The sequence below is a fragment of the Lissotriton helveticus genome, chromosome 1_2 (assembly GCF_964261635.1).
Source record: "Lissotriton helveticus chromosome 1_2, aLisHel1.1, whole genome shotgun sequence".
NCBI lineage: Eukaryota > Metazoa > Chordata > Amphibia > Caudata > Salamandridae > Lissotriton > Lissotriton helveticus.
The window spans coordinates 87,553,538-87,565,894 of NC_136058.1; positions in this window are offsets into that span (position 1 = coordinate 87,553,538).

Sequence of the window (12,357 nt, forward strand, 5' to 3'; positions counted from 1 at the left end):
CCAATACAGTCACTCACACACAAATCCAATAAATAAAACACCTACTTAAACAGCCACTTACTCACCCATACAACCACTTACACACCCAGTCACTTACTCATTCAAACATTCAGACATCCACTCACTCACCCATACAGTCACTAAACATGCACTTACACACTGATAGAGGCACTTACACCATCACTCACCCACCCATACATCCATTGGCACACCCACTCACTCACCAACATAGCCACTCACACAGCATCTCACTCACCCCACACAGCTACTCACACAACCACTCACACACGCATATGCACAAGGGTACATACAGTCACACAGCCACCCACATGTAGAAAGTATTTTTGCTGTCAGAAACGGCTGATTGGGCCCTTTACGACCGTAAAAAATGCATTTACATATGTATAAAACACAAATTGAGATTCAGTAGCATGTTACCCTTCCCATTCCTATTTTATCAATGTTAATGTTAATTGTTTTTGTAGAGCACACAAATGGCTGAAAGGGCTTCTTAGCGCTGGCTGAGTGAGGATGAAAAGATTTCCAAAACAAATTAGGTAGAGGTAAAGAGCCAGGTTTTGAGTGGACAGGACAGCAGATTAGGTTGGGATTAAATGTGCAATGGGAGAGCGTTCAAAGCCTTTGCGGCTCCTAGTACAAAGCCTTTACTCCCTTCAACTAGTGAGTTTGAATGACGGGCAGTTATAAGTTTGGCTGTAGAGGACCTGAGGGAGCAGGAGGGAAGACTGCCTTATGTAAAAAGGGGGGGGGGTGCATGGCCCCCCTTCCTGAGCCTGGCAAGGGTCCAGAGAACCCATCACCCACGGCCAGCACCAATTATGTGTCCCGTGGAGCCCACACCCAGGACACAGTGCGCCAGCTGGAGCTGCACAAATTATACTGCCATGTGGGAGTAAACATTATTTTCCCTGCCAGCATTCTTGTGGGCAGGGAAACAGAGATAGCTCCCGCTTGGCAGGATCACAGAAAAATACCTGCTCCTGCTGAGTAATAGCAATGCCAGCTCCACCTGCAGCCGGGATGGGTGCATGAGGGCAGCCCACTGGGCCCTCAGGCTCCCCCCCCCCCACATCCACCCACTTTCAAGCAATGAGGTCTCCAGGAACATTATTGGCTCAGTGAGAGAGTGCCCCTCTCCTAAAAAAAAGATACAGCCCGGGCTATGGGGTACCCAGGGGCAGTAAATGCTCAGAGAGGGGGGCCCTATGTCCCTATCCCCACTAATATTAAAAAAAATGATTTCTGGATGGATTGGGAATGGTAGGGGAGCTGGCTGGGCCCATTAGTCTCCCCTGTATCCTCCAACAAAACATAAGTATCTGAGTATCCCACACAACCAAAATATTTTAACAAAATTAATACTAAATGAGCTGCCGGAGCTGCTCATTTATTATTCACTGCTCCTAGCAAGGAGCTCCCTGCAATTTCCTAGGGAATTTGACCATAATATATTCTCATGCTTGTAGTGTCCCTAGAAGAGTCGGGTTTCCATCAAACAATGTTTTACTGTTATGGGGGACAGCAGGGAGTGCTTCATCAACCCTCCATGACCCCAAGGCAGCTGATCATATCTTTTTAAAGAACTCCTAGCTGGAGCTCTATGCTATTCAGCTGGAGTGCAGAGCCCTCTTGTGTTAGTTTCTATGGCTGCACTTTGTAGCTTGAAGACATGTTGATGTCAACTTTTATTAAACATTGACCTGTATGAATGAATTAAATCTGCATGTAATTATAATTAGTGTTCATTTTCAGTCAAACACAATATATATGCTTTATATATGTTGATATTCTGTCAGCTTCATAAAGCCAATAGGCCCACTTTTTATATTTTGGTATTTTGACCCTTTGTGAGTGTCATTAGCTCTGCCTTTCTTAAAATGACACATCTTATATTCAGCCATGTGCACCCACAGGGTAGTAATAGTTAGGACCTCATTTCCGTAGTAAAAACATTTAGTGGCTAGTCACTCTAGAAACATGCAAATATTGAAATTCTTGCACGTTTCACTTTTAAATACCAGTACTTTACTTAGTTTATATTTAAAAATAGGGTTTCCCTTCAGTCAAAATGTAAATGTAAATTTTGACTAGTCAGCCTGTTGGTTTAAAAGCTGCAGGAGTTAGGCTGCACAAGTAAGTAGAAGTCATATTTTCCTTGTCAGCCCAGTGAATTGCGCATTAGGAGCTGCAGTCCACAGGTGATCATTACCTTTCTATGCTATTGGTGTACTTCCTTACAGCACATACTGTGGCGCCACTGAAAAGTTAAATATGACTACTGGAATTAGCCAGTTTTACCATGTTTTAGGGATCAGAGCACATGCACTGGGGACTGGACAGCAGTACCCCAGTACACAGAGTTCACAAACCAGCAATATCAGTCCACAAAAGGGAGGGGATCACGCAAAAAGAGGCCCTTTCTCACATTAATTAAGTAAACATTATGTCAATGGACTTTTAAGTATGGAGCATGAGTAAAGATTACCTTGACTGATCTAGAGGACTAAATCATTATAATTTCTAATGATGTAATTAACATCTGTATAATTTTAATATTTAAAGAGACAGAATAGGTTGTTGTATATATTTTCTTTGTGCCAAGGTATGTGTAAATTTGCATAAAAGTGCATTCATTTGCATGCCAATCTTGCACAGTACCAAGAATGTTACCATGGTAATTAGTTAATAATCCGTAGTGCTACTGCAATACAGCCCACATACATGCATAATGAATAACTCAAACATGAAGCCACGTTTGTAAAATTGTAGCTAACACAAGGTTCTTATTGTGCAAATGGCAACCAACCATAAGCAACCTCAAGAAGCAAAACAGGTGAACGTCCAACTACAAATTAATAATTACATCTAGCTACTGCCAAAGGCCTGTATGCAAATAATTTGAATGTGGGTGTGTGAGTTAAATATTTGAAGTAAGAAAAATAATGCCAGTTGGGTGGGTAGAAACAATAACAACATGATTTAATTGCCTGAACTAGCTATTTGCAGAATAATGATCAGATATGCTGTGCATGCTGCTTAATTTACATCAAATTGCTTTCTAAAATGCTGCCTGCAAGAATTATACCTTTTAAATCGGCATCAATTTAATTTTTGCCACGGGAACAATGGTTAGTATAGTAAAACATAATTGTTGTAACTTCTTGAATGTTATTATGTGACAGGACCTGAATCTGACACAGAGAGCGTTGAAATACTTTAAACGTGTTGAGGTGTTTTTCCTCAACCCCTGACCCACACTTAGATTCGCCTTTTAAATTCACTGTGTGACTTGGGAAACATCAAAAAAGAAGCATGTAGCCAAACAAATTGATTGAAGAAATCACTAACATTAGGAAAGAAACAAACTGAAGCCTGTCAGTGTTAAGATTCGATGAAAAACTCGCTGATCTGCTTTTACAAACCAATATCTTCGTTGGAGATGCTGTGCAAGTCCATGTCGGCAGCAGTGCATGTTAGACCTAAAATCTATAGGTCTCCAGAGAATTTCCTTAGAAGTCTTCACAATTTTAATGAACTTGTTCCCACTTTTTTGATCTTTTGCTTTCAGCTATTTTTGAGATGCCGTCCCTTTTTGCACCTACTTGTTTCTATTTTAGTCTTATGTTACCATTATATTTGTATTGTTTTATTTCAGTGTCCCCACTGTTTTTAAAAATAATATCCAATGGCTCTGCTTTTCAAATGTTTGTGGTGGACTTGTATTTTGTTTTGATTTTCTGGTATTGAGTTACAGAAAGGTTCTCAAGAGAGGTGACTTTTTATCCTGTTTTCAAGCTCTTTTCACTGCTCGACAGTGACACTCCACAAAGCATGACATTTTCTACCAAGGTAATGATTAGACAGCATGAGATGCCAAATACTAGCACAAGCTAAGTCTCTTCCTGGACGACCACATTTTGTTACTTTCGGCCTTGAGATGCTTTTGCTCTTTAGTGCCAAAGCGGCCTACTGAATTGATGTGCCCTATTGATAATTAAAGCGGTAAAATGATTTCAAAATAGGTTTTTTAATGGACTGCAATGATGAGCATACTGGTCTCCTCCTGATCCCCAAGTTTTGATTGGTTGTTTTCAGTCAGAAACTTTGTGAACACTGATAGAGCCATGCATGTTAGCAGAGTTCTTGCTGACACCCTCAGGGTGATGAGTTCGGTTGTTCCAAGCAGCCTAAATAATCTGCTTCACTCTGTCATGTTCTAGGATCATGTTGAGTTGAAGGAGAACTGTGCTGATACAAAGAAAGTTGTGGTCTTAGCACATCCCTTGCAGCATTTGCTTTGTCTACTGTCTCATGTTGATTCAATCTGAATTGCTAAGCGACCCGCTTCTGGAAGACGACGCCGATCACTGCTGCTTGATGTCGTTTACAGGAGCCTGCTGATCGGAGCCCTCAATTTGGGCCTCCGTACCTCATTGCTGTGACTTTTGTGACTTTTGTGATCGCAAGCCACAAGCCAGCCCGGGTGTGCTCCTGCCTCCTGCGATGAGACTTGTCTCTCGGAAAGTGTGTAGGAAGGAGACACTGGCATGGCATCAGAGCAGTCTGGAAATGGTTTGGAAATGGTTCAGGGAAAAAAAATGTCTAATTTTGGTTGACTGCCTCAGTTGGCAGTCCGTACACCACAGTCCCCACAGGAACTGCAGATGCCACAGTCCGAGCCCCCTATATCCACTACCATGGCCGCAGCCATGCCAAGATATAAAGCTGGGATAAGGGGGTCAAGGGATACAAAAGGGCTCAGACAAGTAGCTGTGCAGCACACTCACTGTGTTTGGGATTGTGTGAAGGAAGGCAGCACTGACTTTAAACTGCCGCTTTCATCACCATCCCATTGAGCCCACCTTCGAAGGTCCCCAGGAGGGGTCAAGGTGACAGACAAGCCTGATGGGCACAAAAAAAGCTGATTTCTGTTCCAGTGAACTGGTGATGGTAAGGAGTGCCTTGCCTACTTGCATTTCAATGCATAATATATCCTACAAAAAAGATAAGGGATCATAAAAAAGGCCCAACTAGACTTACCAGTTGATAAAGAACGGAATCCTCAAGAATTTGACGTCCACTCAGCTACAACGTCAGTGCTAGAAGCAGGCCTGAGTGCTGCTCCTCAGCCTGCTAACAGTGCTGCCACTCAATCCTCCCAGTCCTATAAAATGGATAGCTTCAAACAGCTAGAAATGTCCAAAATGAGGAAGATTTGTCTTTGTTTACATCAGCTTTGTGTGATTGTACGTAATGCTGCATCACACCAGGGTACTGCTTTGGCCAATTGGATAGCTCAGTCTATAGATGTTATTTGTATAAATGCATTCCCAACGAATGTCAATAATACGGTGTTGGGGGACATGCAATGGTTGTAACAGCTCAAATTCATGCAGATCCAGAGTGATATGTTCCATCTTCCCCTCATTCATCTTTAGTATCATAAGTCGAATCTGTGCAACAAATTTGTCCAACTAGGGATGTTTGGCCCAGGATGTATTAAAACATCATCTCAGCCTTAGTGATAACGATAATTCTGTCATATGTCTGGATGATATTTATCAAAACCAAAAGAACCCTAAGAAATTAAAGATATTACCACCAAAGTTATTGAGCAATGTCAAACAACCCCAACCTCTAGCCTAAAAGAGCCTCGGAGAGTTTGTCTCTGTTACTGATCACTCAAAAGAAAAATCGTAAATGGACCCATTTAGTCCAGTTCATATTGTGAAATGTAGACATTTCCATTCAAAACCAATGCTAACCCCACAATTTTTTTTAAAATAACACAATGGGGTCAGATTAAGGTCATATAAAGGCAGACCAAAGGGAAAATTCACTAAACTCTCCTGACCTATCCTTCTTGGCTGAATACAATGCAACTAACCCTGAGAAAGATAGATACCCCGAAAATTAAAGTTCAACTGATACAAGAGTATGGGGGAATTTGTTAGGTACAATGGATGCAATAACAACTGCATTAAACTTTAATTCTGATAAATTAAATATTCAGGTGCAGTTGCTAAATACTCTTGCCTAATATCTTCCCGGAATAGGTCCCAAATTCCATAATTTAATTGATTTGGTTGTAAGAGTTCAATCTGATATAAATAATCAATAAATAACTTGCACCTGTGCATCTATTCTAGATAATGTCTCAGAAATTCCAACTACAGTAGGATCCCTTGTTGATGAAGTAAACAAACTGTCTTTCCTATCAAAGGCTGAGCTTACAGTTTTGCCTCTACCAAACCTTAGTCTGAGTTTAGGCGAAGGTCATGACAGGGAAAGTATAATGATTCACAAAGTTCAACTTGATGTCTCCATACATGCTCAAAATAACCAATTAGTGGATCAGCCAGTTTGTACTGCTAAAAAATCAATAGAGAAATTAGGTGATATAAAGAAGCGTGATCAAGCCTTAAGGGAAGAAAAGGTTGAGAGGGTTTCTTCAACTGACGAATTTGACAGTGACAGAATTCAGGTTCTTAATACCTCTTTTCCCCACAATTGTCCTAGTACACAACCTCCCTTAACAAAAAAGGCTAAGAAAAGGTTACAAAGGACCAGAAGAAAACCAAGAAGGTATCAAATATTTCAGACGTGTCTGAAAAAAAGCCCATGGATTGTTTTCCCATTTTCAAACTTAGTGAACAATCCATTCAATAGCAGAAGTCAATATCTATAGGTCTGGGGGAGGCCCCCTAGACCTGTTCCATTACGGATCACCAATCATCAGGGAAGAGGGTGCAAAGTTACTAGATTTATTGATAATCAAGGCCTGTAAGTCTGTTTTCAGAATCCCAAAAGGCATTGGCCAAGCTAAAATGCAATTGGAATTCAAAGACAAGTTTTAGTGAGTCAGGCGGCATTTATAAAATGCATGGATTCCATGTCTTTATCAGATGTAGGCTGCTTAGCAAATAATTGCTGGTCTGAACAAAATCATTCTGAATATGCTGGTGTCTGGAGATCCTATTTATCAATGTGCTTCCAAAGTTTCGATTTAAAGTTGGGGTTTCCAGAAATGAACAAACTTTGTTTCAAACAATTTTTAAACAGCATGTTAAAAGTTACCTCATTTCCTGCTAACAAGGAGGTTTTAGCTGCAAAGAAGCATGCCTGGACTGTGATAAAGTCTTAAGAAAGATTGGGAATTCATCCATATTCGATTACTTATTTTCCATCTCATATGAAGGGAAACATTGTTAAAACTTTGATTTGGCAGATATGATTCTAAAGATGGCACTCCAAAATGGTTCAAGCAATAGGCATCTAGCGATTGTTGATTATGTGGGCTTTTGCAAGAAACTTTATTGCATATTGTATGTCTCTGCCCAAATCGGCTTAATGCAAGCCACATTTTTTAAACCATCATTTTTAGAAGCAGGGGTGAGATCTGTTCATCAGGCCCTCTTTCTGTTTTTATCAGGTGACTGTATTCCATTGATTTGTCAGTTGATTATGTTTTTGACTATGGCAGAAAGAATGTGTACATCTTTACCATAAGCACTTGAAACTCTGATTCAATTCACCTGTCTTGTTTGAGTGGGTTGAAAACTATTTTCCTAACTCAATGTGGGCAGGTTCTCATTTTATCAGGAGCTTTAATTCTATTTGATTGTTAGTTTGTATAGTTTCTAATAATTTGCAAATGAACATTTACATCTTTACAATAAGCACTCTACCTTAATATACACTATTTTTCTGCCCTCGTTTACGTAGGCTTAAACCTACCCCTACAGTCTAATGTATGATTTACATTTTTTATCATAATGCACTTGGCACTTTCCTTTAATACTTCTGACTCTGTTAGAACAGGATGCAAATCACTCTATGAATGCTGAATTATATCATTGTTTAGACTTGAGGTTTTTGACAACTGTGTTGGGTTGGCAGTCTATGAAGATGTGTGTTTTGATATCAATGGTCATACATCCTACATTAGCACTAGACACCTTGACGCAATCTTTTTTTTTATAGAGTAGTATAAAACATGCTCTTTCTGAATAATTGATTAATTCCTATGTATATAGGTTTTTAACTGAATTGTAGTATGTTTTTATAATGTTTTACGGTATATGTAAGAACAGTAATTATGCTTAGTTTATATCATATTTTGAAATGCTGTTGTTTTTTAATTTAATGTAGTAATGACAACATTGTAAAGTGTATATACTATATGCCTTATTTTCGCCATTTGAGATAACTATGGGACAGGTCTCCTTGCTCTTTCTGGACTGTATTTGTTTTTCGCCAAATTTTTCACAGTGTAATATAAACTGAAAATATAGCATGTTATGATGATTTTTATTAATCAAACAATAAACTTATAAACTTAAACCTAACTTGAAGCTTTAGAGGCATCTATAGCTGTGAAACAACAGACAAGAATAAAAGCCTTTTTCTTCAAAACACCAAAACTATGAACTTATCACCCCCTACATTTCAGACCTTAAGGAATGAAGTAAAAAATAACTGTTTTGAAATTATCCTGAATTCACCAACTCCGCATATTGAAACTCACTTAACTATCTTAATTGAGAATAAATATACACCTCTAGCTGGGTAAAGACGCTGTGCATGTAGTTCATGGTTCTTTGTACGAGGCTCTGATATCCAAGGCCATACTCTTCGCTGTATGAATAAATGACAATGTTGTGACTGTCAGGTAGAGAGAAGTATATCCCAAAATATACTGTCTACAGAAATTCATGTTATTATCCACCAATGTTCAGTAGCACAAAAGAATGTCAGTTATGCTGTATCAAGGATGTCATTGTCTGGTGATTCGGTATCCTGGTGTTTTTGCACCAAGTTGAGTCCGAAAATGCCTCCTCTGAGTCACATCACTGATATTGTACTGCAGATTAAGAAACCAGTTTATCTACTATTCGGTAGTTTTGATCAAGAAAGTTAAAGCACTATCAATGAGGAAGATATTATAAAATAGAAAGAGGTATGGTAATTGTTATGTGGGTACAAATTAGCTCGCATTTTTATATTTTAACACAGAGCCGGTCTGTTCACATTTAATGTACTTAATTAAACTTATTGTTCAGGTAGTTTTTATCAGTTGATGGTATATGCTCATTTTGATGCCAAATCTAATGTGATTAGTAATGGCGTGGATGTTCACAACCATCTGACGTGATAGATCATTTGTTTTTTGTAGGGCAGACAAACTAATCATAAATACATTGCATAGTATAAGATATAATGAAATACATGTCCTAACGTGCATCAACCATTCAATATTTTGCTGATTTCTATAAACTATGATCTGAAAAGCATAGAAATGGTTCAAATGAGAAGACTCTGTACATTTCTATACCAGTCTTGAACCTTCAGTTATAGAAAAACTCATTAAATCATCATGACCACCATCAATTGTGAGACTAAGCACATAGTAAAGTGTATTGAATGGACCCTTTAAAAATATCTGCATATTTTGTAAATTTATTTGTGTTATTAGTCCTAAAAACATACAATGACTCAAACAAGTTAACCGTATATATCTTTCATGCCTGCCCCTAACAGTCAGTATATCGATCAATTTCTATGTTTCCATAATTAGAGAGTGTGCAATGGATACAGTAGGGAATTCAAATCTCCTTAAGCAGTTTAGACTGTTTAGATATGGAGTGGACCTTTACGGTATTATATGGGGATCAGCACAGATATAATATTCTATTAAAGAGTTTACAAACTGCAGGATTTCCCCCAAAAATGAATGTCATCTAAAATAAGACACAACCATATGCCACAAATCCCTGATAATATGTTAACATCAAGAACAAGAAGATGAAACATTTGGCTATTGAGGCTCTTGGGTGTACAATAGATCATTCATATTGCATAGAAATTCATATATCTGAAATTGTTCCTGTGAAATCTGAGATTTGTATCCATATTTTGTTGATTAATATAATTCCAACCTCTTTCTGCCGTTTATTAAAGTACTCAGCTAATAAATGTATGGCTGAGTTTTGTGTGAAAATGTTGCACCAATTATCTAGACCCTTTGTTGGAGGTCCAAATAATGTTTTTACATTTTTACTTTTTGTAGGAATAAGAGTTTTCAGGAATACTTTAATTTGGTATAATGTTATAAACTACTACAACTAATTGGAATTGCAATAGCTCTGAATTTGTTCTAGGTTATCAAGGATTTGTCTATGCTCTATGTTATTAAGGATTTGTTCAAAACAAAAACAAATGTGTAGCCTATTTCTTCCAATTTCTGGATTGCTCCCATTTCCAGGCCGAGATCATGATCTTGGTATTGTCGTAAGGAGACACATTAATTAATTTCCAGAATGTTGTAGTACCTAAAAAGCTCTCTTTTGCGCAAAAAGGCCTTCTGGATTGTCTTGTATCTAATTATGTTTGGACATTTTGGAGATTTCATGAATATTGGTAGCAAACTCACTGATACCTCACACATTAAAGTAAAAATCATTTTGTCATAGATGAAAGGACATGCAACACTATTCCATCTTGTTAAAAGATTTGCCAGGGCAGCAAAATAGAAAAGTTAAAAGTTTGGCAATGCTAATCCGCCATACTATTTGTCAATCTATAATTTAGAGAGTTTAATATGAGGTAATTGTTCCTTCAATATAAAATTGATTAACAATGTTTCTATTTTTCCGTTTGGGAGAAAAAAAAGTTTGTGGAGTTTATAGGGAACACTAGTGAATAAGAAGATAAAAGGAGGTAGTACTGACATTTCCAATAATACTATTCAGTCTTTAATTGAAAGTGGGAGTGCTTGCCACCTTTCGAGTAGGATTTTAATTTTATTTAACATTGGAAGATTGTTCAATTTGAAAAAGCTGCATAATCTGCAGTGGTTACATTCTTTAAATATCATATTGGGAGGTATGGAGCACAAGTTGCACATAAGATAACTGGCAAGCATGTTGCTGGCGTGTTGAATAAAAAAGTTTCTGTAACCACTGATATGGAAAAATTCTTCAATTACATCTAAAACTTTAGATTTGATATTTCTATCAGAGCTCAGAAATAAAATAAAATCATCTGCATATAGCTTTAATTTGCTCATAAGCAAAATACATGGATGAATCATATTATCAGCTTGACGTTTGATTGCAAGAGGTTCTAATGACAATGTGAAAAGCATGGGGGGAATGTCACACTGCTGATAGGGCCCCCTATTGACCCTGATTTTATCCATCTGTCTAGAATTGATTATTATAACAGTGGTGGCTTTTGAGTATATTTTCGATAGGATTTGTTTACATTAAGTTCGGAAGCTCCACTTAATCAAAATCCTTCTTGGCATTTCCAATAATGAAAGCAGTTTCATAGGAATTCCTTGAAAAATAGTTGATGGCTCCGGATTTACGTCATGACAACGCGGGCTTTTACACCGCGCTGCCATTACGACGCATCTATTACAACGCAAGTGGTTACAACGACTTGCGCTGCAGGCGCTGGGTTTTGGAACAGTATGATTTACTATTCCAACTCCAGCCTACGCAACAGTAGTAGTAAATCTACTATTCCTTCGTCTCTAGCGCCATCCAGCGCAAGTCGTTGTAACGACTTGCGTTGTAACGACTTGCGTTGTAATGGTAGAATTGTAATGGCAGCGGCGTAATGGCAGCGCGATGTAAAGACAGCGTTGTCATGGCTGTCTCCCATGGCTCCTATCAAAGAAATTGGGTTTGCTGTAATCTGTCTACCAGGTAGAAAGCCACACTGATCCAAGTGGATCACTTCTTGTGCTACATGTGTGAGGTAGCAAACACAACAAGATAATGGACAGAGTGCTGAAAGTAATCAACCACTCCCCCCGAGTCACATATATGGGTTTAATCCACCGTTCTTTTTCTCAATATGCCGCCAAGTTTAAACCCAGTATATGCAAATCAGTCTTGGCTCTGCTCATTATGAGAACAGTCCAGCCCTAACTTCCAGGCCATTGTAAGAAGTTGGCCTGGCTTATGCTGTCCACTATTCTAGTGGGCACTTTGCACCAGTCCCAACGACCCTTATTGATGGTAGGTTTAAAGACAACCTATATAGAAAGCTATCCTAGTGGTAGCTGTCGAGAGTAGCCTTCAGATTGAGTCTTGAAGGAATGTAAAGCAGCTTGTTTTGCCAGTCTATAATCTCATGAATGAATGAATGAATGAAAGGCGTCTTGTCTCGCGCAAACTTAGCCCAATGGGCGTCAAGGCGCCTACTTCAAAATAACAGCTCATATCCATGGCGTAGCCGTCCATCATTAATAGGCTCTTGAGAAGCACCACTTTTTTAAGGCCTTTTTGAACTGGTCCATTGAGGGTAGGGTTTTAATCTCAATAG